The sequence below is a fragment of the Chionomys nivalis genome, chromosome 21 (genome assembly GCF_950005125.1).
Source record: "Chionomys nivalis chromosome 21, mChiNiv1.1, whole genome shotgun sequence".
Taxonomy (NCBI): domain Eukaryota; kingdom Metazoa; phylum Chordata; class Mammalia; order Rodentia; family Cricetidae; genus Chionomys; species Chionomys nivalis.
In genome coordinates this window covers 39,079,587-39,106,911 of record NC_080106.1, presented here as the reverse complement: position 1 = coordinate 39,106,911, position 27,325 = coordinate 39,079,587, and positions in this window count along the sequence as shown.

Here is a 27,325-nt window from a genome sequence, read left to right as displayed (position 1 = left end):
CTCTATCCTGAGCCTGGGGCCTACCTGTCTCAGACTGTTCACACCACAGTGCCCTTTCCATGGGTGATTTCTTTGAAAAAGAATTTTGGTGGGAAACCACAGCCTGAGGGAGGTCACCTTAGCAGGGCCTGACTTATTTGACCAGCAGAGTTTGGATAAGACCAGAGTAGAGTAACCTCCGCACAGTGGCCTGCCAGATTGTTCTACAAGAACCATTCAAACAATCAATCATTGCAAGAAAGAAGGAGAATACTAAAATCAAAAAAAGAATTCAAAAAATAAACTGCTGTGGTCACCATAGGAATCCACGTGGAGGGTTCTCAGCAGACTAAAATTAGAACTACCTCATGACCCACCTCCTAGGTGTACACCTGAAAGAGCCTAAGCCTAGCACCCAGTCCTAATCAAACGTCTTCATCAAATCCCTCCCCTCAGGACTCAGGGAATTTGTGGAAGAGGAGGCGGAAAGAGTGTAGGAGCTGGTGGGGATGGAGGACACCAGGGAAACAAACCTTCTAGACACAACAGGACCAACACACACGAACTCGCAACTGTGGCAGCAAGCATAGGGCCTGAGTGGGGCTACCCCAGGTGGGGTCCTAGTCCTGAGAGGCCACGTGGACAACTAACCCCTATCCCTAATCTAGACATTATCTCCAACTGATAACTGCCGTGAAGGGAAAGTTAGTTTTCTCTGGTGGAGTCTCACTGGGTGCACAATGCACTCTTGAGGGCAGGCTCTATGCTTAGCAATAGATGGCCAACATAAAACAGACTGAGTGGTATTTTTGGAGGGTGTTCTTTGTCTCATAATGCTTTGCCTGGGCTTTATGTTGTTGTTGTTTGAGCTTACAGGTGTTTTGATTATATATTTTTGTTTCTGATTTTGCTTTTTAATGAAATTTCCATGTGAATGTGTATCTCTGTAGTGTTTTTTTTTGTGGTTTCTCTTTGGCTTTTTTGTTTGTTTTATCTGGTTTGTTTGTTTATAATTTAACTTAACTAATTATTTGTTTGAGACAGGAGCTCACCCTGTAGCTCTGGCTACCCTGGAACTCACTTTGTAGACCAGGCTGGCCTCAAACTCACAGAGATCTGCCTGCCTCTGCCTCTGGAGAGCTGGGATTAAGGGCATTGATTACTATTGTCCAGCTTGATATCACTTTCATAAATTTTTTTAAATTGATTTTTATTGAGCTCTACATTTTTCTCTACTTCCCTCCCTTCCTCTTCACTCACCTTCAACCCTCTCTCAAGGTCCCCATATTCTCAATTTCCTCAGGAGATCTTGTCTTTTTCTACTTCCCATGTAGATTAGATCTATGTATGTCTCTCTTAGGATCCTCATTGGTGTCTAAGTCCTCTGGGATTGTGATTTGTAGGCTGGTTTTCTTTTTTTTTTTATGTTTCAAAACCACTAATGAGTGAGTACATGTGATAATTGTCTTTCTGGGGCTGGGATACTTCACTCAAAATGATGTTTTCTAGCTCCATCCATTTTCCTGCAAATTTCAAGATGTCATTATTTTTTTCTTCTGTGTAATACTCCATTGTGTAAATGTACCACATTTTCCTTATCCATTCTTTGGTCGAGAGGCTTTTATGTCACTTTCATGAATCTTTTTCTTAATTGTGTGGCGGGGAGGTGAATGTGTCAAGGCTCATGCATGGAAGAGAAAGGACAACGTTGTAAAATTGGTTCTCCCTTTCACCTTTGTGTTGGCTCCCAGAATCAAACTCAGGTCTCCAGGTTTGTGTGGCAAGCACTTTTCCTTGCTGAGCCTTCTCCTGGGCCCATTGTCACTTTAATTCCCAACCATCACAGTGGGAGGCCAGCTGATGTTTAATTAGCCCTATTTATTTAGAAGGAGGCCCAAGATGGAAGAGTTCCTCCTCTCTCTGGGGACTGCCAGGCATAATCAGCTCACTGCAAGCAAGTGGTTTCTCAGAACAGCCACTGGCTGTTGACTGAGACCTTTGGCTCCAGAAGACAGACAAGGATGTGGGCAGAGCACCAGGCAGCTGCCAGGGCTGGTTCTGCATAGCACTCTGGGGATTCCCTTCCATGGCGCCAGCAAACCTGCTTGGTCTCTTAGCAACGGTTAGTGGCCTCAACAAAAAGGGGTTTTGAGAGCCAGGGTGGATAGCATTTCAGAGCTTCTACAGTCTTAGAAGAGATTAGTCTTTTCTCTTGCCAGGAGATGCCCTTGAACCCAGGGTGGGCCTTGTAGAGCACAGGCAAGTGCTGGCCTTTGTAGCGCTCTCCACTTCCCTGGCTTTAATGGATCGTGTCCTATCTCTAGGCCTGAGCTCTGAGCACCCAGAGACTGTGTGTTTTCATGGTCTTTCTCCAGCAACAGAGCTGGGTGCTGAAGCTCAGGCGTTCCCTGAATTCTGATCCACCAAGGATGCTGGCATGTGCCAAGTATCTACTATCGGGGATGGGGGTTTGAACTCGGAGCTTGGATGTGTCTGCAAAGTCATCCATCATCCAGGCTTATAGGTCCCATTATAGGCCCCTGTCACCCAAGATGAAAAATGTTCATCTTCTCCTGCCTCTGACCTGCCCGAAAGGAGCTGAGGCTTACGGGAAAGCAGACGGACTTCGTAGGATGGGGTGTGTGTTGACTAGATGTTTGTCTGCTTGACACAAGTTGGAGTCCTGTGGGCAGAAAGCTGAACTGAGAACATGCCTCCATAAGATCGGCCTTGTAGGCAAGCCTGTTGGGCATTTCCGTGATTTTATGTCGGATTTGGTCAGGGTGAGCCCATTGAGAGCTGGGCAACCCCTGGCCCTGGCGTGCATAAGAAAGCAGGCTAAGCAAGCCATGGGAGCAAGCCAGTAAGGTACATTTCTCCTTGGTTTCTGTATCAATTCCTGCCTCTGGGTTTCTGCCTTGAGTTTCTGCCCTGACTTCCCTTCTTGGTCAGTAGGCTATGAGATAAAATAAACCCTCTTCTTGAATCAGGAAAAGATGCTCTCTTACCCCTAAGGGCTGACAATGCACAGGGAAAGTTGTAGTGATACTTTGTGTTTTAACAAATAAAGCTTGCCTGAATATCACAGTGCAGAGCTAAGCCTCTAGAGGCCAGGCAGTGATGGCACACTTTTAATCCCAGGACTCAGGAGACAGAGGCAGATGGATCTCTGTTAGTTCAAGGCTACCCTAGGCTACACGAAAATGGTCCAGTCTATAAAAGAGAAACAGAACTCATACATAGGTGATCCTAGCACTTGGGATCCTACGCCTTTAATCCTAGTACTAGGGAAGTGGAGACAGGACTGATATGGCTGGGCAGAGAGAGGCATATAAGGCAGGAGGAGACAGGGAATCATGGCATTCAGACATGAAGTCTGAGGTACAGTCTGAAGCAGTCAGTCAGAGGACAGGATCACCATTTTGGTCTGAGGATTCGGTAGAGGTAAAAGGTCTCTCTAGTGGCTGGCCACTCTGCTTCTCTGATCTCTCAGCATTCACCCCCTAATATCTGGGTTTTTGTTACTGAGAACAATTCGAATTTGTGCTACAGAAAGTGGTTCAGTATGAAGTGTTCACCTGACACTCAGCTTCTTCCATCTATGCTGGGAGTTCAAACTGAGGTCCTCACTGCGTGCACTGCACACGTGCTCCGACCTGCTGAGCCATCTCCCTAGCCTTGGGCCTGTATTTTGAAGTGTGCTTTGCCCTGAGTCTCTTTCCCTGCGCTCTGTTTCTTGTCACAACGAGGGAACCACTTTCTCTGTCACACTTCCCTGCCACCACGATATTCTGCCTGAGCACAGAGGACCAAGCAATGGTTGACTCTTTTCATTGCTGTGACAAAATAAATGAAGTAAGGAAGAAAGAGTTTATTGTGGCTCCCGGTTTGAGACTTCACGTAAATCTCTCTAGCAGTGGCTCATGGTCCTGCACATCTCCCATCTCTGCTTCTAATGCCTGTCTTCAGGCTGCAGCATGCTGAATGCTGAATTCAGAACACTGAATGCTAACTGAACATTGTCAAGAAACCTGAGCCTGTAATGCTTGTTTACAAAGCTTGCGACACAGACATGTGCTGGAAGCTGCAGAGATGTGACCTCATTTCCCCCAGAAGTATGTGAGGTCATTTTTATCTTGGACCAGGCTGCTAGTGACCAGATCTGGCCTTGGCATTTGCTCTCACTCTTCTCTCTAGGATTGTGTGGGTTTGCTTTTCCTCATGAAAGTTTGTGGGAAATAAGAAACAGCAACCATCAGTGTCTGTTCTGTATGTCTCTATTCATTTATTTTTGAGTCAATATCTTGCTAGCCCATGCTAGCCTTGATCTTGTGACCTTCCCAACTTTGCCTTCTGAGTGCTGGGATCATCACACCCTGTAATATATGTCTGTTTCCAGGCATTTTTTTCACCTGTAATGTATGTCCATTGCTGAAAATTTTTTCTTCTCTCCTTTCATTTTTATTTTTTCAATTTTGGGTCCTAGCTGCAGGTAGTCCCATTTTGACACAATGGGCACTGTTAGCATGCCAGAGAAACCAACGGTTTTAGGAGTCATGTACCAGGACCTGGGCTTAAGACCACTCATTGACTGATTGATTGATTACAGGCCAGGGGATTGAACTCAGGACTCAGCTGCATTAGGCAAGCCCTCTACCACAGAGCTATCCCTCAGTCTCCAGGAGAGGCGGTCAGTGTGCCAGGCCTGAGGTCGGTGTGGCTGGGATGCCTTGAGTCCTTGCTTCAGCTGCTTATGCATCTTTTTTCATGTCGTTTCCAGTTTCTCCAGAGAGACCGCAGCTGCTTGCCCGCCAGCCTACGTACGAGAAGCCTTTTATTTGAGTGCAGTCAAGACTGGCGGCAAAGTCGGTTTTGGTGGGAACTGTGCAGCAGGAAGAACGCAGGACAAGACCTTGGTCTCAGCCATCTAACTGAGGGGAGAGGCGAGCACCAGGGGTAGGAAATACAAATTACCTTTCAAACTAAAGATACCAGTGGGCCAGTGGAAACACTGTTCCTTCTGTTTATCTTTTGTGAAAACACTTGTTTTTCTTCACTTCAGAGCCCAGACTGGCCTTGAACTCCTGATCCTCCTGCCCTAGCCTTCTAAGTGTTGTGCCAACACTTCTTTAACCTGTGAAAAAGGCTGCCTTCCTTGTTGTCCTTAGCAGATAATGTGACAGATGTTAGTGTTAGCTGAGCGAGTCACAAGAAGCAAACCAGGAAGCAGCACTCCTCCATGGCATCTGCTTCATAGGTTCTTCCCCTGCTCAAGTTCCTGCCCTGACTTCTCTCAGCGATGGACTGTTAACTCTGCCTCCGTTAAAAACTGGTCAGTCAGTTGGCATCACAGACCCTAAAGCCCGTGAAGTGTGATTAGTATGGCCCCTGGGCAGAGGTGACATGAAAAGTTCCACATTATGTAAGGGAAACAACAGCTGGTCGGTCCAATGTGACAGAGAACAAAGGAAAAGCTCTGAATCTGTGGGAATGTGATCCTTTTATTTCCAGCAGGACTGGTTGGCAGGGCCAGGTCCTCTGTCTGCTGTGCTCTGTCAGCTCTGAGAAGCACACCACAGTCCCTTACACCTCCACAGAGTTCAGAGGGATTCAGGTGTGGAGTTAGAATGGGGACAGATGTTCTGTGTCAGAGGTCATGGTGTTCCCACCATGCTGTATCCAGGTGTCCATGTTGTCAAGGGTTTCCATCCCAGCCCCAGGAAACTTGGACATAATCCACTTAACAGTTTTTAAGCTGGGTGGAGTAACAGAGGCAGGAGGATTGCCAGGTTGAGGTCAGCTTGGGCTCTGGAATGAGACACCGTTCTACCCCTTCTTTCCACCCAAGCCCTTCATGATCTGCTATTGGACAGCCAATAAGGTCAAATACCCATGGTCATTAAACATGCTTAAAAGCACGGACTGGAAGAGATAGGAATAGCATCACTGACTGGACACTCGACATCATGTCCACGCTACCGCTGTCACTCAAAGTGTTGAATTACTGTGTGTTTGACAAGTGAAAAGAAGGCTTGTTCTTCTTTGTAAATTAGAAGTTGTTTGCTCCAGGGCTGTGGCAGTCAGGGGAGGGAATAGAAGCTTCCATTAAGACTATTCCCAAACCGATACAAACATTTAACAGCCTTGACTATATTGATTGACTACTTGATCTAGCAAAAGCATAGAATGACAGGTAGCCTTCGAAATTTCCTTTATCTTTCTAATCTATATCAGCTAGATTTCTCTGGTATTTTCCCCCATCTAATAGGGAGGGACAGCCTCCCAGTTCCCAAGGACCTTTGTCTAGTTCAGTTCCTCTGACTTCCTTTCTGAGCCTTTCATACCATCTAGCAATGGGGCTGTGTGATTAAAATGATCCAAGGAAAGTGGTGAAGTGGGGGTGTGATTAGAAACTCCAGAGGAAAAAATGTGAATAAAAAGGCATTTAATAATATTCTAAGCCTCTACAGTGAATGTATAAATAATAAGATGCTATTGGTTAAATTTCAACCTTTAGAATCTACAGTTAGGACTAGAACTCGGTTGTAGAGCACTTGTCCACCAGGCACGAGGCCCTGGATTTGATCCCCAGCACCACATTAAACTGAGCATGGTGGTTCGTGTTTATAATCCTAGAAGGAATAGAGGCGGGAGGATCAGAAGTTCAAGTTCATCTTCAGCTATAAGTGAACTTGAGGCTAGTTTTGGATTCATAAGGCCTTGCTTCAAAAACAGTCCCCTGCCCGGCCAAAAAGGGAAAAAAAGAGAAAGAAAGAATCAAGCCTTCCCCCTCCATGCTAAGCAAATACATTTTATTTTAAAAGATTTTTTTAAAATGTATTCCAGGGTAGAAGAGTTGGTTCGTTGGGTAAATCAAATTTGGCACACAAGTAAGAAGCTGAGTTTGGAATCCCAGAACCCACAAAATTCCAAACATTGCAGCACACGTGTGTAATCCCTTCACTCGTACAGTAAAAGTGGAGGTGAAGATATAGAACCCCTAAAGCTCACTGGTCAAGTAACCTGGCTCACTCAGGGGAAATACAAGAGAGACCTAGTCTCCAGCAGGTGGAAAATAAGGATCACCCGTCAAGGTAGCCTTCTGCCTGTCACACATGTTCTCTGGCAAACATGTCTCTCCTCTCCTTCACCTCTCCCCTACACACACACACACACAAACATATACATACATATACTCAAATGTACACACACAAATACATACATATATAGAGAGATAGATACATGCACACATATACATACGTACAATTTTTTTATTTTTTTAAATTTTTAAAAAATATTTATTTATTATGTATACAATATTCTGTCTGTGTGTATGTCTGCAGGCCAGAAGAGGGCACCAGACCTCTTTACAGATGGTTGTGAGCCACCATGTGGTTGCTGGGAATTGAACTCAGGACCTTTGGAAGAGTAGGCAATGCTCTTAACCACTGAGCCATCTCTCCAGCCCCGTACAATTTTTTTAAATCAACACAATTTGCAAAATCACCCTTGATTAAGAACCACCAGACCTGGTTAATACCATGTACAAATCAGTACTCTAAAAGGATCCCAAGAAGACACAGTCAGGGGTGAGGGCCTGGGGCCTGTGTCACTGGTGTCTATCCCCTATATCACACATGGTTCTCAGCTTCCCATGTAGCTATATGAGGCTGTTCAACTTAAACAAGATTGAAGTAGAGTTTTGCTGAGGATTTGAAGGAGGAAGTGTGAAAAGGTTACACTTTTAAAGAAAAAGTGTTTTTTTTTTTTTTGGTTTTTCGAGACAGGGTTTCTCTGTGGTTTTGGAGCCTGTCCTGGAACTAGCTCTTGTAGACCAGGCTGGTCTCGAACTCACAGAGATTCACCTGCCTCTGCCTCCCGAGTGCTGGGATTAAAGGCGTGCGCCACCACCGCCCGGCTTTAAAGGAAAAGTTTTAAGAAAGTATTGTATTGCTGGCCACACACCTTAAATTCCAGCACTTGGGAGGCAAAGGCAAGTGAATCTTTGTGAGTTCGAGGCCAGCCTGGTCTACAAAGTGAATTCCAGAACAGGCTCCAAAGCTACACAGAAAAATCCTGTCTTGAAAGAGAAAAAAAAAAAAAGATTTATTTTATTTTATGGGTATGAGCGTTTGTCTATATGTTTGTGCACCATATGTGCCTGGTGTCCTCAGAGGTCAGAAGAGGGCATCAGATCCTATGGATCTGGAGAGACGGACAGATATGAACTACCAAGTGGGTGCTAGAAATTGAATCCAGGTCCTCTCAAGAGCAGTCAGTCCTCTTAACCATGGAGCCATCTCTCCAGTACCCAGTTTACAAGGCGACTAGCATCCTGTTTCTATCCCGTTTCCTGCTTTCTCTCTAGTGTGTTTGAGTGATGTCGGGAGCAGCTTTTCTGTAACAGAAAGAAGATACCTACGCACGTAAAAGCTAATCCACTAAGGACAGCAGAGAGGAAAGAGAGAAAGCCCGGTGCTTCTTGGAGCTTTCTGACAGCTGAACTCACAATAAAAGGACGTATTAAGGAACAGAAATAGCTCCAGTGTAAACCCTGTGGTCAGGTTTCTGTAATTCGAGAGCAAAGCAATCACAACTCCTGAAGTTACAGGCATCATGAAAAGAGGAAGCTAAAACAGGCACTTTTTCCTGGGCCGGTTAGTGTTAGCAGCAGATACAACCCAGGCATACCCCAGAAGAGGGGACCTCCACTAAGGAACTGCCTCCAGCAGATCGGCAGCAGGACTTGGGTGCTGTCTCATGCCCTCTGGGTTCCTTGTAGAACCAGAGCCTGGCCCTTCCTCCCTGAGACCTCTTCTCTGCTTCCTGCTCCAGGACTGAAAGGGATCCCCTGCTGAGCCCACCCAACACTCGCCAGCAGCACCAGGCTTTGCATCTGGAAGGCACAGAATCTCAGTGCAGCCATGGCTGAGATGCATGGGGCTCGCAGTCTTACTTTTCACACTGGCCTGCAGAATGAGGGGCCAAGAAGCAAGTGTCTGTGGGCAACTGCCAGGGGCAGGCTCATCTGTTCCTTTGCTAGCATCTGCCAAGAGCAATTTCTTTTCCCTACAGTTCAGTCTCAGAACTGATGCCGTGGGCCTGGCCTGAGGCAGGTGCTCATCCCTGCCCTGCTCGCTGTGGCCAGAGGAGGACCGCAATGTGTCAGGCTTTTCATACACCTGCCTGAGGTGCCAGGACTGACTGGGGGGCAGGGAGCTCAGAGATGTCCTGGTGCAAGGAAGGTGTGAGCTGGGCCTAGTGGCATATTCCTATAATACCACCTACTTGGGAGACTAAGGGAAGAAGCTCACAAGTTCCAAGCCACATGAGTGATCTAATGCTATCCTGTCTCAAAAAGAGGCTGGGACAGAAATAAAGGGCTTCCCATGATATGAGAGGTCACAGTCTCAGATATCTGTAATGCTGTTTAGCTTTTTGTTAATTTGACACAAGTTGGGGCCATCTTGCAAGAGGTGCCTCAGCTGAGAAAATTTCTCCATAACAGCATCTTTTTGATTGATGATTGATGCAGGAGGGTCCAGCCCATAGTGGGTTGTGCCACTCCTGGGCAAGTGGTCTTGGGGTGTGTAAGAAAGTAACCTGAGCAAGCCACGAGGATCAAGCCAGTGAGCAGAGTTCCTCCATCATGTCCGCCTCAGTTCCTGCCTCCAGATCCCTGTCTTGCCAGGATGATGGACTGCTTGCTATAACCTGTAAACCAAGGAAACCTTTTCCTCAAATTTCTTTTGTCTTGCTGTTTAATCGACAACCAATAGAAAATGAAGTCAGCTGCTGAGGAACAAGGGGCACCCCTGTTTGCCTCACTGAATCTTCATTTCACTGAGAGAATAAGGCAGGCTCAGGGAATGTGAAAGTGTTGTCAAGAACACACGCTGTGTGTTAGAGGCGGATGTTTTCACAGTTAAGGGCATTCAATGGTGGCTCTTTCAGAGGATCTAGGTTTAACCCTCCAGCACCCAAATGGTAGCTCAAAACCTTCTGTAGCTCCAGTCTCAGAACTCTGACACCTTCAGCCACCATGGGTACCAGAACACCTGTGGTACACAGGCATACAGCAAACTAAACACCCATACAAAACTTTTTTTTTTTTAAAAAAAAAGGAGAACACCCAATTCAGTTCAGACCTGTCCCATATACCTTCTGTACAACACACACCTTGGCTAAAGCTGAGTTAGGAAGCCTCTCTTAAACGTGAACACTTGCCTCTAGCAAGCAGAGCAGATCTGAGAAATTGCTGCTACCAAGAAGCCATGCTTTATTCTATTTTTTTCTGTCTAGAATTACTTCCCAAGCTCTCTGAGGTTTTATGTGTATATAGTTGCCCACATGTTGGGCACCATTTGTTCCAAGGAGGGGTCTGCTTCTTTGTCCCGGCCACCCTGCTAGCTTACTTTAGCCACATATGGCCTCAGCCTTCCTCTCTGTCCTTCTGGTCCTATTCATTCAACACATCTCATGCTTTGTTTTATTTGAGATATGGTTCCAATTCCTAAGAAATGAACATCTGCCTCCCAAAGAGGCCAATTCAGATGCCAATATTCTGGAGTAATTATAGACATATCTGAACCTGTGTCCAATAATTCTTCCATTATGATGTTATTTGTTCAAACTCTCTGTTTTGGTCTTTGACCATTTATAGAATTCTGCCAAAATATAAGTTTTCTATTTTCTTTTGAAATTCTTGAGTCATCCTCCATGGTTATTCTATCATTCAGAGAAGTAGAGGTTTTTTGTTTGTTTGTTTGTTTGTTTTTTTTTTTTTTTTAACAGACATCGCATTTTATAATTTTCCTGGGGAGGTGTGTCCCCCACAGTGACTGGGAATGACTGGAACACATGTGACCTAGAAGCCTGCGAGAGGCCCTTCAAGGAGTTTTCTGATGATAATGGGTTGCCTTGTTTGTCTCTTTTTGCTCTACATTCAGTGGTCCAGTGTCATCCTTCACCTTATCTTCTGCATAACACAGAAGATTGGGGCCTTCTATTTGGGTGAGTTCCAGAAGATACACCCTCTCTGAAATCCCTTCTCAGATGGCCAGTTCTACCACATTTTATTTAATGACTTTAGTATTTTGATGTCTCTTCATACTTTTGGAAATCACTTCTCCTACCCACGCCTCAGTGTTATAGTCAAAGGACTCAACACTGGCTGTGTGTAGCATCCATTTATCCATTGGTGCTCTTCTGACCTTTAAGGTCATTTTCCTACTTTCCATTTTAAATTATCATTTTCAAAAGCAAGAGTCTCAATGAGTACTCATCTAGATTCTGCATCTGCTACCCCTATCTGTACAGCTTTAGTTAATCTTTGCGAAAATCACTAAATGGTGTTCTCAGGCCTTGTGATTTAATAATTTTTTCTAGTTCTTGAATCTTGTCCCAAGCATTTAAGGCTGTTGTACAGCATATGGACAATATGCGTTCATTGTGTGTAGCTTGACTATATGGATCAGCATAAGAGCTCTCACCAAGAATTTGATGTTGGGGGTCTCAAAATCTCTGACTCTTCCTTGATTTTCAAGGGCCTTAGCTTCTTCTCTCCAAAACCTCTTCCACTAAAGCTGTAGTCCTCAGTCTAGTACAGCCAAGACTAGTTAAACCCAATCACGTGGAGTAACCTTATTTATTGATGCCCATGTCTTTAACAACTCCCTTACATATGGTGAATGCATGGCATAAGATACTGCTGCTTGCCTAATGTATTTCAGATCTTTCATACATATAGGTTCCCATTTACATTCTGTATATCCTTTTGGGTATTGAGCATTTGCTGGTTTTTCAGAAGCAGTAACAGAATAAACAGCTAAAACTCTTGGTAAGTGATCTCTGACTCTGAGAGGTACTGGCGATGCTACATCTACTATTGTCTTTTGCCTGTATCTCCTCTCCTTATTTATCAGTTCTGATGAGTTCCTCAATTGATTCTAGTCTTTTTATCACTGTTTTTGGTAAAGTCTGAATCTCTTGACCTGTGAATATTTCTAATGATTTCATCAAATCAATTAATTTCTGGTTCTCATTCTGCACTTGTGATTCCAAGCTTTTAAATTTTTCCATTAATAATATCTTTCCATCCTTAGCGATTATTTGGATGGCACATAGATTGCCTTCCAGGAGGGATGGTCTATCTGCTAGCTTGTTGTAACTTTTTAACAGATTTGGATTGTCAATTTCAGTATGAATCCTTTCAGATAATCTCTCATTAACATTCTTTCAGGTTTAATAACCCTTTGTTATGCATTGAATTTTGCCTGTCAAAGTATGGTTATCATTTTCGATGGTAGAATCCTTTCAGTCAACTTCTAATTACTAGTCTATAAAGTCTGTATCATATCTATAAGTTTCTCCTTCTTGGGTAAGGAAAATGTGGTACATTTATACAATGGAGTACTACACAGCATAAAAAATAATGACATCTTGAAATTTGCAGGAAAATGGATGGATCTAGAAAACATCATATTGAATGAGATAAACCAGACCCAGAAAGACAAAATTCTATGTACTTACTTATAAGTGACTTTTAGACATAAAGTAAAGCAAAATCAGCCTACAATTCACAATCCTAGACAACCTCGACAACAAAGAGGACCCTAAGAGAGACGTACATGGATCAATCTACATGGGAAGTAGAAAAGGACTAGATGTCCTGAGTAAACTTGGAGCATGAGAGTCAAGGGAAAGGGTAGAAGAGGAGAGGAGAGGAAGGGAGGGGAGTGGAGAAAAAAATTTAAAGCTCAGTAATAACAATTTAAAAAATTTCTCATTCTTGACTGTGTTAACAAGCCATTTCTTTAAAGGTATAATATGAATTATCAAACTGATAGCAGCTATGTCTAAGAATGTTTAAGTCCAGGTAGGTCATATACCTCTCCTAGAATTCCATCCATAATAGAAATGAAAGGTTTTTAAATTCTATTTATTTATTTATTAAATATTTCTGCCTCCTCCCCACCACCACCTCCCATTTTCCTCCTCCTCCCCCAATCAAGTCCCCCTCCCTCGTCAGGCGAAGAGCAATCAGGGTTCCCTGCCCTGTGGGAAGTCCAAGGACCACCCACCTCCATCCTGGTCTCTGGTAAGGTGAGCATCCAAACTGCCTAGACTCCCACAAAGCCAGTATGTACGTGCAGTAGGATAAAAAACCCATTGCCATTGTTCTTGAGTTCTCAGTAGTCCTCATTGTCCACTATGTTCAGCGAGTCCAGTTTTATCCCATGCTTTTTCAGACCCAGGCCAGCTGGCCTTGGTGAGTTCCCGATAGAACATCCCCATTGTCTCAGTGTGTGGGTGCACCCCTTGCGGTCCTGAGTTCCTTGCTCGTGCTCTCTCTCCTTCTGCTCCTGATTTGGACCTTGAGATTTCAGTCCGGTGCTCCAATGTGGGTCTCTGTCTCTGTCTCCTTTCATCACCTGATGAAGTTTAATATTCAGGAGGATGCCTATATGTTTTTCTTTGGGTTCACCTTCTTATTTAGCTTCTCTAGGATCACGAATTATAGGCTCAATGTCCTTTATTTATGGCTAGAAACCAAATATGAGTGAGTACATCCATGTTCCTATTTTTGGGTCTGGCTCACCTCATTCAGAATAGTGTTTTCTATTTCCGTCCATTTGCATGCAAAATTCAAGAAGTCATTGTTTTTTACTGCTGAGTAGTACCCTAGTATGTATATATTCCATACTTTCTTCATCCATTTTTCCATTGAAGGGCATCTAGGTTGTTTCCAGGTTCTGACTATTACAAACAATGCTGCTATGAGCATAGTTGAGCATATACTTTTGTTGTATGATAAGGCATCTCTTGGGTATATTCCCAAGAGTGGTATTGCTGGGTCCAGAGGTAGGTTGATCCCGAAATTCCTGAGAAACCGCCACACTGTTTTCCAAAGTGGTTGCACAAGTTTGCATTCCCACCAGCAATGGATGAGGGTACCCCTTTCTCCACAACCTCTCCAGCAAAGGCTATCATTGGTGTTTTTTATTTTAGCCATTCTGACAGGTGTAAGATGGTATCTTAAAGTTGTCTTGATTTGCATTTCCCTGATCGCTAAGGAAGTTGAGCATGACCTTAAGTGTCTTTTGGCCATTTGAACTTCTTCTGTTGAGAATTCTCTGTTCATCTCAGTACCCCATTTTATAATTGGGTTGATTAGCCTTTTACGGTCTAGTTTCTTGAGTTCTTTATATACTTTGGAGATCAGACCTTTGTCAGTTGCGGGGTTGGAGAAGATCTCCCAGTCAGTGGGTTGCCTTCTGTCTTAGTGACAGTGTCCTTTGCTTTACAGACGCTTCTCAGTCTCAGGAGGTCCCATTTATTCAATGATGTCCTTAATGTCTGTGCTGCTGGGGTTATACATAGGAACTGGTCTCCTGTGCCCATGTGTTGTAGAGTACTTCCCACTTTCTCTTCTATCAGGTTCAGTGTGTTTGGACTGATATTGAGGTCTTTAATCCATTTGGACTTGAGTTTTGTGCATGGTGATAGATATGGATCTATTTTCATTCTTCTACAGATTGACATCCAGTTTTGCCAGCACAATTTGTTGAAGATGCTCTCTTTTTCCATTGTATACTTTTAGCTCCTTTATCGAAAATCAGGTGTTCATAGGTTTGTGGGTTAACGCCAGGGTCTTCTATTCGATTCCATTGGTCGACTTCTCTGTTTTTATGCCAATACCAAGCTGTTTTCAATACTGTAGCTCTGTAATAGAGTTTGAAGTCAGGGATGGTAATGCCTCCAGACGATCCTTTATTGTATAAGATTGTTTTAGTCAAACAATCTGGGTTTTTTGTTTTTCCATATAAAGTTGATTATTGTCTTCTCCAGATCTGTGAAGAATTTTGATGGGATTTTGATGGGGATTGCATTGAATCTATAGATTGCTTTTGGTAGAATTGCCATTTTTACTATGTTGATCCTCTTAATCCAAGAGCAAGGGAGATCCTTCCATTTTCTGGTGTCCTCTTCAATTTCTTTCTTCAAAGACTTAAAATTCTTGTCAAATAGATCTTTCACTTCCGTGGTCAGAGTTACCCCAAAATATTTTGTGCTGTTTGTGGCTATCGTGGAAGGTGATGCTTCTCTGATTTCCTTCTCTGCTTCCTTATCCTTAGTATATAGGAAGGCAACTGATTTTTTGGAGTTGATCTTGTATCCTGCCACATTACTAAAGGTGTTTATCAGCTGTAGGAGTTCTTTGGTAGAGTTTTTGGGGACGCTTATGTATACTATCATATCATCTGCAAATAACAAAAGCTTAACTTCTTCCTTTCCAATACGAATCCCCTTGATCCCCTTATGTTGTCTTTTTTTTTTAATATTTTATTTATTATGTATACAATATTCTGTCTGTATGCCTGCAGGCCAGAAGAGGGCACCAGACCCCATTACAGATGGTTGTGAGCCACCATGTGGTTGCTGGGAATTGAATTCAGGACCTTTGGAAGAGCAGACAATGCTCTTAACCTCTGAGCCATCTCTCCAGCCCCCCCTTATGTTGTCTTATCGCTATTGCTAGAACTTCAAGCACTATATTGAAGAGGTATGGAGAGAGTGGACATCCTTGTCGTGTTCCTGATTTTAGTGGGATGGCTTTGAGTTTTTCTCCATTTAATTTAATGTTAGCTGTCGGCTTGCTGTAAATAGCTTTTATTATATTTAGGTATGACCCTTGTATACCTAATCTCTCCAAGACCTTTATCATAAAGGGGTGTTGAATTTTGTCGAATGCTTTTTCAGCATCTAATGAAATGATCATATGTTTTCTTTTCTTTCAGTTTATTTATATGGTGGATTACATTGATAGATTTGCGTATGTTGAACCAGCCCTGCATCTCTGGGATGAAGCCTACTTGATCATAATGGATAATTTTTCTTTTTTTTTTTTTCTGGTTTTTCGAGACAGGGTTTCTCTGTGGCTTTCGAGCCTGTCCTGGAACTAGCTCTGTAGACCAGGCTGGTCTCGAACTCACAGAGATCCGCCTGCCTCTGCCTCCCGAGTGCTGGGATTAAAGGCATGCGCCACCATCGCCCAGCTTGGATAATTTTTCTAATGTGTTCTTGGATTAGGTTTGCCAGTATTTTATTGAGAATTTTTGCGTCGATGTTCATGAGTGAGATAGGCCTGTAATTCTCTTTCTTGGTTGGGTCGTTGTGTGGTTTTGGTATCAGGGTATCTGTAGCTTCATAAAAGGAATTTGGCAATGACTCTTCTGTTTCTATATTGTGAAATACATTAAGGAGTATAGGTATTAGCTCTTCTTGGAAGTTCTGGTAGAATTCTGCATTGAAACCATCTGGTCCTGGGCTTTTTCTTGGAAGGGAGATTTTTGATAACAATTCTAATTCTTCGCGACTAACAGGTCTATTTAGATCGTTCACCTGGTCTTGGTTTAGCTTTGGTATATGGTACTTATCTAAAAAAAAAAAATGTCCATTTCTTTTGCATTTTCCAGTTTTGTGGCATACAGGCTTTTGGAGTAAGATCTAATGATTCTCTGAATTTCCTCTGTGTCTGTGGTTATGTCCCCCTTTTCATTTCTGATCTTATTTATTTGTGTGTTCTCTCTCTGTCGTTTAATTAGTTTGGATAGGGGTTTGTCAATCTTGTTGATTTTCTGCAAGAACCAACTTTTTGTTTCATTGATTCTTTGGACTGTTTTCTGTGTTTCTATTTTGTTGATTTCTGCCCTCAGTTTGATTATTTCCCGTCTTCTACTCCTCCTGGGCGCATCTGCTTCTTTTTTTTCTAGAGCTTTCAGGTGTACTGTTAAGTCCCCAATGTATGCTTTCTCCGTTTTTTTTTTTTTTTTTTTGGTTTTTCTTTTTTTTTATTTTTTATTTTTATTCTTTTTTAATTAAAATTTCCACCTGCTCCCCGTATCCCATTTCCCTCCCCTCCTCCCACATATTGCCCCCTCCCCCCACTCCCCTCCCCCTATCCCCACTCCTCTTCTCCTCCCCCCACACCATTCCCCCTCCTTCTCGATACTGAAGAGCAGTCCAAATTCCCTGCCCTGCGGGAAGACGAAGGTCTTCTATCTATGTCCAGGAAGGTGAGCATCTAAACAGGCTAAGCTCCCACAAAGCCAGTTTATGTATTAGGATCGAAACCTAGTGCCATCGTCCTTGGCTTCTCATCAGCCTTCATTGTCCGCCATGCTCAGAGAGTCCAGTTTCAACCCATGCTTATTCAGTCCCAGACCAGCTGGCCTTGGTGGGCTCCCAGTAAATCAGTTCCACTGTCACAGTGGGTGGGTGCATCCCTCGTGGTCCTGATTTCCTTGCTCATGTTCTCCCTCCTTCTGCTCCTCATTTGGACCTTAAGAGCTCAGACTGTTGCTCCAAATTGAGACTCTGTCTCTACCTCGATCCATCGCCAGATGAAGGTTCTAAGGTGATATGCAAGATATTCATCAGTATAGGATAGGGTCATTTCAGGTTCCCTCTCCTTAGTTGCCCAAGGTACCAGCTGGGGATATCTCCCTGGACACCTGTGAACCCCTCTAGAGTCAAGTGGTTTACAAATTGAAAAAATATTATAGTTAGCAGATGACTAACCTCTGTTAAGATCCTGGTTAGTTGAGAATTTTAGCAATGATGTGAGCCAGAAAAATCTGTGGATTTTCTAAGCAGAGCTCAAAACCAAACTGAACAGAATTTTGTTAGACACAGGGAAGCCATGCAGCAGTTGCATTCGGGTCACAGAAGTCAGGAGAAGCTGTGGTAGTTGTATGGGAGCCACAGGCATGCGGGGATGGGGTCAAGCCATGGGACCAAAGGAGCCACAGGAAGCTGTGGTGGGGGCTGACAAAGTGTGGGAAGCTGTGTGGTGTCCTGTGGGGTGGTGGCAAGAACTGCTGTGGCAGCAGAGGAAGCTAAGTTGGGGCGGATGGCAGCTGGGATGGTAGTGCTTCTCTGGAACCCAGACGTCTGGGTGTGGGTTCCAGTTCCTAGAGCTGGAATTTCAATCCCAGTTTTGGGCTGGGCTGGTGGCTAAAAACCCTCAGGCAAATGGCTTTTTCGTAAATCCATGCCCCAAAAATTGGGCACCAAATGAAACTCAATTAATAAAACCTCAGAGATAAAAATTGGGATTCAACCTTAAAGGTCAGAAAAGTAAAACAGCCAGTCACTGGCTCTTGCCTCTACCTCATTGGGAAATGGCGATCCTGCCTCCAGGAATCTCAGAATGAGGTTCTCAGGTGAAACTGAGAGCTGTTGCCTCCAATCTTATAATCCTCTCTAGTTCTGGGATTAGGGGTGTGCACCACTACTGCCTAATTTCTATGGCAAACTATTGTAGTTACTGGGATTAAAGGCGTGTGTTCTGGCTGCCTTGTCTCTAAGGCTGGCAGTGTGGCTGTTTTACTTTTCTGATCCTCAGGCAAATTTTATTCATTAAACTACGAAATGCCACTACAGAGAGAGACACACAGAGAGAATTGCTATATTGGAAATGAGAGAGAGAGAGAGAGAGAGAGAGAGAGAGAGAGAGAGAGAGAGAGAGAGAGAGAGAGAGAGAGAGAGAGAGAGAGAGAGAGAGAGAGAGAGAGAGAGTAGTTGTGGTGTCAGAGAGAGGCCAAACAGGTTACAGTGAATTCAGCCTTGTTGAACGGGAGATGAGGCAGCGGAAGAGAGGGGGCGCTGTAGAGTATAGGCTGCCCGCCTTCCTGCCTTGTCTCTGCTTTCTGATCAGTAGAAATGTGAGCAAGTAGCCTTGGACCCCTTCCAACAAGGCTAGAGCTAGTTGCATGGCCATGGCTTCTCTGCCGTGATTGACTTTAGCCCGTGAATCAGTCAGGATACAGCCCCTCTTAAATTGCTTTGTTAGGAGTTGGTGACAGCAACAAGGGAAGAAACTGGCACAGTGGGACCCGAGTCAGGCATGGCGGATTCAGGCTAAGGGGATCATGAGACTGTTCCCTAAGGGGCCCAGAATGCCCTGTGAAAGTCTACCCAGTAGAATGCCATGGCTTGCCAGGTGTGTCTGTTTGTGTCTGAGCTTCGTGGCTATTTCCTGTTTCCTCCCTCCCTCCCCGTCGGCCGCCTGTCGGGCCTTCTTCCTCCTCTTTATGTTCGATCATGTGAAGGTGTGGGGGCACACGCAAGTGCATCCTCAGGACTATCAGCGGTGCTGTTAGGAGAGGATGGGGAGCAGGGGAGTAGTGGAGTCTGACATGGGTTCTGGGAACTGAATTCAGGTCTTCTGGGAGCACACACGCTCCTCGCCACTGAACCATCTCTCCAGTCAAAAGAACGAGGTTTTTCTTTAAGTTACAAAAGTAAAAACCTCTAGGGGCTGGAGAGACATTTCAGTGATTAAATGTGCTTGCCTCTCTTGTAGAGGACCAGGTTCAGTTCCCAGCACCCACATGGCTGCTCCCAACCACCTGTAACTCCAGTTCGAGGTAATCCAAAGCCCTCGTCTGGCCTCCTTGGGCACCAGGCATATGCATGGTGTACATACTTACGTGCAGACAAAACACTTATACACATAAAATAAAATTTTAAAAATATAAAATAATTCTAAGAAAAATAAAATAAAAATCTCTAAACTATTGCTAATTTTGAAATGACAATCTTACTGTGATCACTTGTTTTTAACAAAATGTGCATTTTTTTGGGGGGGGTAAATACTTTGTTTTTGAGGATACATTTAGATTTGCAGAAGGTTTGCTGAGCTGGCACTGGTTCCCACGAGCCCTCCCGCATTCTTTTTCCTGTGCTCAAGAACCCAGGCCACCAACCAACCAATATCGTACAGGTTTCCCAAAGGCCCTTCTGTTCTAGGGTGCTGAAGTACGTTTAGACAGCGTGTGTCCTGCAGCTCCTCACGTCTGCTGACTGAAGGACACAGCCCTACCCTGTGTGTGTATGTGTGTGTGTGTTTTAACTAGTTGTTGTTTGAAAAAGGGTCTTGCTTTGTAGTCCAGCATGGCCTTGAACTCTGTCTTATCCTGACTTAGTCTCTGAGCTATCATGACCTTTCACCCTCTTTTTCAGTTTTTTTTTTTTTTTTTGTCAACTTTGATACAAGCAACAGTCATCTGGGAAGAAGGGACCTCACCTGGGAAAAATGCCTCCATCAATCTGGCCTGTAGGTGAGTCTGTGGGGACATTTTCTTGATTAATCATTGATGTGGGAATGTCCATCCCGCTGTGGGTGGTGCCACCCCTGGACAGGTAGCCCTGGGTTGTGCCAGAAAACAGGCTGAGAGAGCTGGGGAGTGAGCAGAAAGTATGGCTTCTGCCGTAGTTCTTTAGTGCCCGCTCGGACTTCATGAGGAACTGTAACCTCTAAGTTGAAATGAATGCTTTTTGCCCCAAGTTGCTTTGGTCGTGGTGCTTATCCCAGCACTAGGAAGCAACTAATACCACCTGCTTGTTTTGATGACCGTCCTCACCCCGGGAAAAGCTCCTGCATATCATTGCCCAGGGCAGGGGTTCTCATCGTTTTTCTGGGGTGAAACAAAACCTCCCCTCTCCAGAAAAAAGGAACCTAGTAGAGGGGACAACCCAGATCTGAGTTCCCTCTGGAGAGAGGGCTTATCTGTCCTTCCCCTACCTACCAGACCTGGCAGTGTTCCAGGACAGCAGAACTGCCAGGTTGGGGTCCCTGGGGTAGCCACCACCCTCAGGCTTCTTTCCTAAAAGGTCAAGTTCATGGCTAATCGTGGCTGATTAATAATGACGATGTGCATTGCCCTCAGAGATTACAAGGGACCACTATTCATGTCATAGTGCCCTATAGCACAGCAGCCCTGGGTGGTCCCAACACCATGCCCATTCCACAGCCTAGGGAGTAATGAAACAGACGTACTCAGGTCCTGTCCCAATGCCATCCCAAGCTCCCACTGTTACTATGGCCTGCCTTGCATTATCTTCTAGCCCCGGGTCTCCTGTGTACAAATGAGGAAATCAGAGCAGGAGAGGGCATGCTGTCAGTTCTCTACGAGGGGTTTTCATGGCCAGTTTTAATCAACAACTTGACACAGCCCAGAAGCACCTGGGAAGAGAGCCTTGGTGAGGGATTGTCTAAATTGGGTTAGCCTGTGGCTGTGCCCATGAAAGCTGGTCTTAATTAAATTAACTGTTTGGAAAGACCCAGCTCACCACGAGAGTCCTGACTGTATGCAGAAATCAAGCAGAGAATAGGTAAGCAAGCCAGCTAGCTGAGCAGGAAGCATGCATTCATTTCTTACTACTCTGAACTGTGGAAGTGATGTGACCAGCTGGTTCATGTTCCTGTCATTGTGACTCCCCACCATGGTGGACGACAGCCAGGAACTGGAAGTTGAAATAAACCCTTTCTCCCCTAAGTTGCTTTGTTAGGATATGTGTGTGTGTGTGTGTGTGTGTGTGTGTGTGTGTGTGTGTGTATAATCATAGTAACAGAAATGAGATGGCGATAGTAGTTCAGCCTGGGTCAGTGATGGGGTACATGGCATACATGCTCAAGCAGATGGTACCCACAGACAGGTCTGTATAGACAGAGCCTTTTCCCAGCACTGGGGCCCTGGACCCCAGTCCCTTAGCTTCCTGCAGGGGTGTGGCCCATCCTTCCAGAGAAATGTCAGCAGGAGTGTGGGGACCACACAGCCCCTCACAGGGCACTGGACAGCCAATAGCTCGGAGCCTCCATGAAGCAGGAGGCCAGGCACAGCAGAGGAGCCTGTAAAGTCACCAACTTCCCTTTTATAAGGAGGAGACCCCAGTTCTCACTACAAAGCTCTTCTTTCTGTTTTGAGTTGTTCTACCTCTTGGCAAAGAGATTGACTAAGTCCTGCCTTTTCCTTCAGATTTAGTTCAGTATCCTGTACCACACGGAATGGGAGGAGCTTCAACCACCTCTCTTGTGATGCTCAGGTGAGTGACCTCTACCCACAAGCAGCCTCAAGATCAGTTCACCTGCTATCCAGCTGTTGATGTGAATCTGACATGCCGCCCCCCCGCCCCCCGTAGACTCGTGTTCTGGACACTACTTCTCCAGTAGTAAACACTATGGCGCCTCTATGGAACTTTAGGAGGCAAAAGTAGGTTGTCTTAATCAGTGTTCCATTGCTGTAAAGAGACACCATGGCCACAGCAACTCTTACAACGGAAAATATTTAGTCGGGACTGGCTTACAGGTTCATCGTCATCATGGCAGGAAGCATAGCGGCATGCGGGCAGGCCTGATGCTGGAGACTAGCTGAGAGTCCTATATCTAGATCTGCAGCCAGGAAGCAGAAAGAGATACTTCCTCCAACAAGGCCACACCTCCTAATCCAGTGTTCTCAACTTGTGGGCTGCGGTCCCTTTGGGGGTCAAATGACCCTTTCACAGGAGTTGTTTATCAGATATCCTGTATATCATATATTTACATTATGAATTATAATGGTAGCAAAATTACAGGCATGAAGTAGCAACACAAATAATCTTATAGTTGGGGTCACCACAGCATGAGGAACTGTATTAAAGTTTCCAGCATTAGGAAGACTGAGAACCACAGAAGACGACTTAAAATCCCTGACAAAGCAGTACACTCCCTAATGACCAAGCATTCAAATCTATGGCCTTTGGGAGCCATTCTTGCTGAAACAACCACTTAAGTCAAGAGTGAGACTTTGAAGCCTATACCCAGCCCCTAAGGCCCATCTTGGCAGCACACACCTAGAATCCTAGCACTTAGGAGGCAGAGGCACAAGTGGGTACAAGCGTCTTAAACAGGCCCAAGAGATGGCTCACCAGGTAAGCCTTCTGCTAAGCCTGATGACCATGACTTTGATCCCAGGGACTTGGATAATGAAAGAAGAGAAATGACACCTGCAAGTTGTCCTCCAACCAACACACACAAACGCACATGCACACACACATGTGCATGCATGCAAGTAAGTGTAATATACACAAAAAATTAAAACAAAAGAGAAAAGAGTGACTGGGTGGTGGTGGGTGCACACCTTTAATACCAGCACTTAGGAGGCAGAGGCAGGTGGATCTCTGTGAGTTCAAGGCCAGCCTGGTCTACAGAGCAAGTTCCAGGACAGTCAGGACGGTTACATAGAGAAAACCTGTCTCAAATTATATATATATACATATATATATATATATATATATACACACACACATACATATATATAATACATATTACATGTATATATAATATATACATATATATGTGTGTGTATATGTGTATATGTAGAGAGGGGGGCACATCTAACGCCTGCCTCACTCTGTACTTCCTGCTCCCTGTGATATGAACAGCCTCTGCCACAAGCCCCTGCCCTGTGAGCCAAACTGCTTTCTGGTGTCTTTGTCCCATGACAACCGAAACTCCCCCTCCCTTAGGTTGTGTCTCCAGGCACTCTGCTCACAGCACAGGACAGGAAGCAATGGTCCAGCCCAGCCCAGCCAGCCCACTGTCCCAGCCTGAGCTGTGCTTCCTACCCCTTCCTTCCCCTTGCTGCTGTCCCACTCTTTATGGCTTGACATGTAGTTTCCTGAGAATTCAGAAATAGAATTGCTGCAGAGGAAGGTAGATGGTCATGAGTGTGCCACCACCCAGGGACTCGTATCCCTAGAAGAACGGGAAATTGCAGGTTGGGCCTGGTAGCCAACATCTGTGACACTAGAGCTAGGGAGCTGAAGAAGGAGAATGAACGGTTCGAGGTCAGCCTGCTCTATATATAGAGTCCAGGACAGCCAACTCTACATAGTGAGACCTCGTCTCAGAAATAAAATAAAATGCACGCAAAAGATTGAGAGATTTGGACACAAAGATTTTAGAGAGGGAAGATGCTCTGAGGCTGGTAATAGGGAAGGAGAAAAGACAGTTCACTAGAGTCACTTTGAGCAGATCCCTGCCTTACTTTCCCACAAAGATCCTGCCCAGGGACACCCTGCAGACTCCAGCCACCACTGTTAAGCCCTTGACCAGTGCTCAGGATGAAGCAGTAACAAAAGAAGGGACGAAGAGTCATTGCTTTGTGGGGGCTTGCACCATAGGTGGGGCAGATAATGCCACGTGGTGGTGAGACCTAGGACTGAAGCAAGGGGCCCCTGGCTCTTGTCACCCCTGTTTTGTGAGTCCTTTCTGCCTCCCCAGGAAAGGCCTCTCCTACCCTGTGCAGGACTCTGCCTACACCTGCTGTGCTCTGAAGGGGGGTGGCTCCATGCAGGCACCAGGGAGATCTTGGAAGGAAGGCTTCCTCCCCTCAGCTCTCCTGAACCCCTGAGCCTAGCAGCCCCTCTCTCTGTTCTCCAGTCACCTGCTCACCCCTCACAACCCTGCTTTCTGGAACCTGTCTCCTTCCCTCTCAGGCTGCAGGGCCCTTTCCTCTCTGAGGCAGGGCCTACCATCTTGTCTCTTTCTTGATTTCTCTACCTGGCCCCACTTCTTTTTTCTTCTTTCTCCCCCTTTCCTTGGAAAGTTTTCAGATTAGAGTGAAGTCGCACTACTAACGCAATGAGTACTTCGATGTCTTTCATCTGAACTCCCCAGCTGCCAGTGTGTTGCCATTTTCCGTATCCCAGTGAGTCTGCACTTTGATGGACTTTATTTGTGGAGTCATTGGAGATTAGGTTAAAGCCTTGTGAGTCATCACCTCTCATTCCAGCTGTGTTTTCTAAGAACAGGACATTCTATGACAAAGCCACAATTTAGATGTCAATGACAGAAATTCATTGACACACTATTCTTATATAAAATATAGTCCTATTTAAATACCACAGTTGCCCCTATAATGTCCCCCTTTGCATTCTTCTTTTCTGACCCAGGAGTCAGCCTAGGAATACACATAGCTATGAATCAGCATGCCCAGCTTCCTCCAGAGCCACTGCCCCCAGGCTGTCACTCAGTGAGATCCTGTCCCTGTTTCAATCACCAGTCTGCTAGAGACAGCTCCTGGCCCCTCCAGCCTTCTTTTGGCTCCTTCTCTCCTTTTTTATCCTTCCTGTGTTGGTATCAGTCCAGGACAGAGCCTCTGGTTTATGTCCTTTCCCAGAGCCATGCCTGCCAGAGTCTGGGGGGAAGCACCCTTGCCTGGAATCATCCAGACCTGGATCTCAACTGTGGCTCCCCCCAACCCCTGCCCAGTTTCTGCTTTAGAGACCTTTGTGTTACAAGATGCCCTCAAGGCTTCACTGCCATCCAGGAGGATCTGCCTGGGTGCTGTCAGAATGCCTGGCTCAATGTATACACGGTGGAAGGAAGCGTGTGTATGGTACCCAGCAGTGTTCATAGAGCAGGGTGATATGGGACACTCAGCTCCTGGATGTCCCTTCCCCCAGTCTGACCCTTCCAGGGCTGACAGAGACCAGACCTCAGATTAAGAATACAAGGTACCGGGCTGGAGAGATGGCTCAGTGGTTAAGAGCACTGGCTGCTCTTCCAGAGGTCCTGAGTTCAATTCCCAGCAACCACATGGTGGCTCACAGCCATCTAGAATGAGATCTGGTGCTGTCTTCTGGCCTGCAGGCACACGTGGAAGAAATGCTGTATACATAATAAATCAATAAATCTTGAAAAAAAAGATTTAAAAAAAAAAAAAAAAGAATACAAGGTACCAGGCTGTCTGGGACTGCTGGACATACCTACGATGCCAGCACTTTGCCTGAGATCCTACCCACCCTGTCCAGTCATTCCGTGAACCTGATCATCACCCCTAAGTTCGGCCAACTAATAACATTTCTCCCCAACTTGCTACACTAGAAGTGTCCCCCAAAGTCTGCTGGGTTTGGGTGTCTGAGGCTTCTGTCAACCCACAGCAGGAAGGACCAACTGCCTGTGGAGCACTGTTGACATCAGATCCCTAAGTAACATCTGGGTCCCATTTAGCAGCAGAATATTGAAAAGCTGGGCTGGCCATCAGCCAGCACCCAGCAGGAGGGGCAGGGCCACCACTCCCTTTGCAGGGTGATAGAATTGCCTGGGTCTCTGGAGGCCCACCCAGTTCCCGCAAGAAATCCCGAGGAGGCTGGGGGGTGGGCGGGGGGGGGAGTTGCTTCAGCTGGCAGGGCAATATTGAGTTCCCTGAAGACCCATCCCTGCCTGCCTTTCAGGTTTTCCAAAACAATAGAATGAGTGCTTCTTAGACATGATGGCAGAGGGCTAGGGGGCGCTCTGCCTGCATAGACTTAGAGTTGAGGGTAGAGCCTCCACCTAGCACAAAAAGTCAGGCAAACACAGCTGTCTGTCACTCACCAGCACACTGTGCACAGGTGGACCAACCATTTGCCTACCAAAAGGATGTGTGGAAAGACAAGAAAAAACAGTCTTTATTGGGGAAGCAGAGTCTGGCAACTGAAGGTAAACAAAGCAAGCTCTACTTGGGCAGTGATGTCTGCCCGCTGCTGATGCAGTGACTGCCAGGCTGACCCAGCAGGGATGCTGCTGTGACTACAGGTTCATGCACAAAGAATCAAAAGAGCAGGGATCGAGTAGCTCTCAAGGAACAGACAGGCCACCTTTCCCTCTACTGTTGAGGAAACTGAGGTCCCAATGCGCTGGGACACATGACAAGATGATTTCCTGAGCCATCTAAGTTGGGGATTCCACCACATGTTGTCCATTTCCAGGTTGCAGAGGTCAGACCTGTGAGCTCCTTTAAGGTCAGGGGAAGTCGAGTGACTTCTTCAGGCAGAAGTCCTCAGATAGGTGCTGTCTGGGAGCTTGGCACTGATTGGTAGGACTGCACTGAGCAGCGAGCTAGGAGAAGGCAGACCTAGCACAAGGAGCCAGCTCCAGAAAGATGGGAAGATCTGGAACGCCATAGCCTAGCATGTGAAGGTAGCTAACCTGTGTATGGCACGGGGAGAGGTGTTCTGTCTTTGATAACCTATACAGTACCGCGGTGACCCACAGATACTGTCATCTTGTGACCTCCCTAGTCTAATCAGGAATCCTACCAGGATACCTTTGCTGGAAGGTAGGGCCATATATAGGGGGTGTGGGTGGCAAGGCCATGGTATCCTTGAATAGCTCCCAGACACAAAGAGCCATGACAAGTATCTTAGAGTTTCTATTGCTGTGAAGAGACAACATGACCATGGCAACTCCTATAAAGGAAACCATTTAATTGGGGGTTGGCTTACAGTTTCAGAGGTTTAGTCCATTATCATGCTGGGACATGGCAGTGTGCAGAGATACATGGTGCTGGAGAAGGAGCTGAGAGTTCTACATCTTGATCCATAGGCAGCAGAAGCAACTGTGTCCCCCTGACTAGATTTGAGTTTCTAAGACCTTAAAGCCCGCCCCCACAGTGATGTACTTCCTCCAACAAGGCCACACCTCCTAATAGTACCATCCTCTGTGGGCTAAGCACTCTAACACTTGAGTCTATGG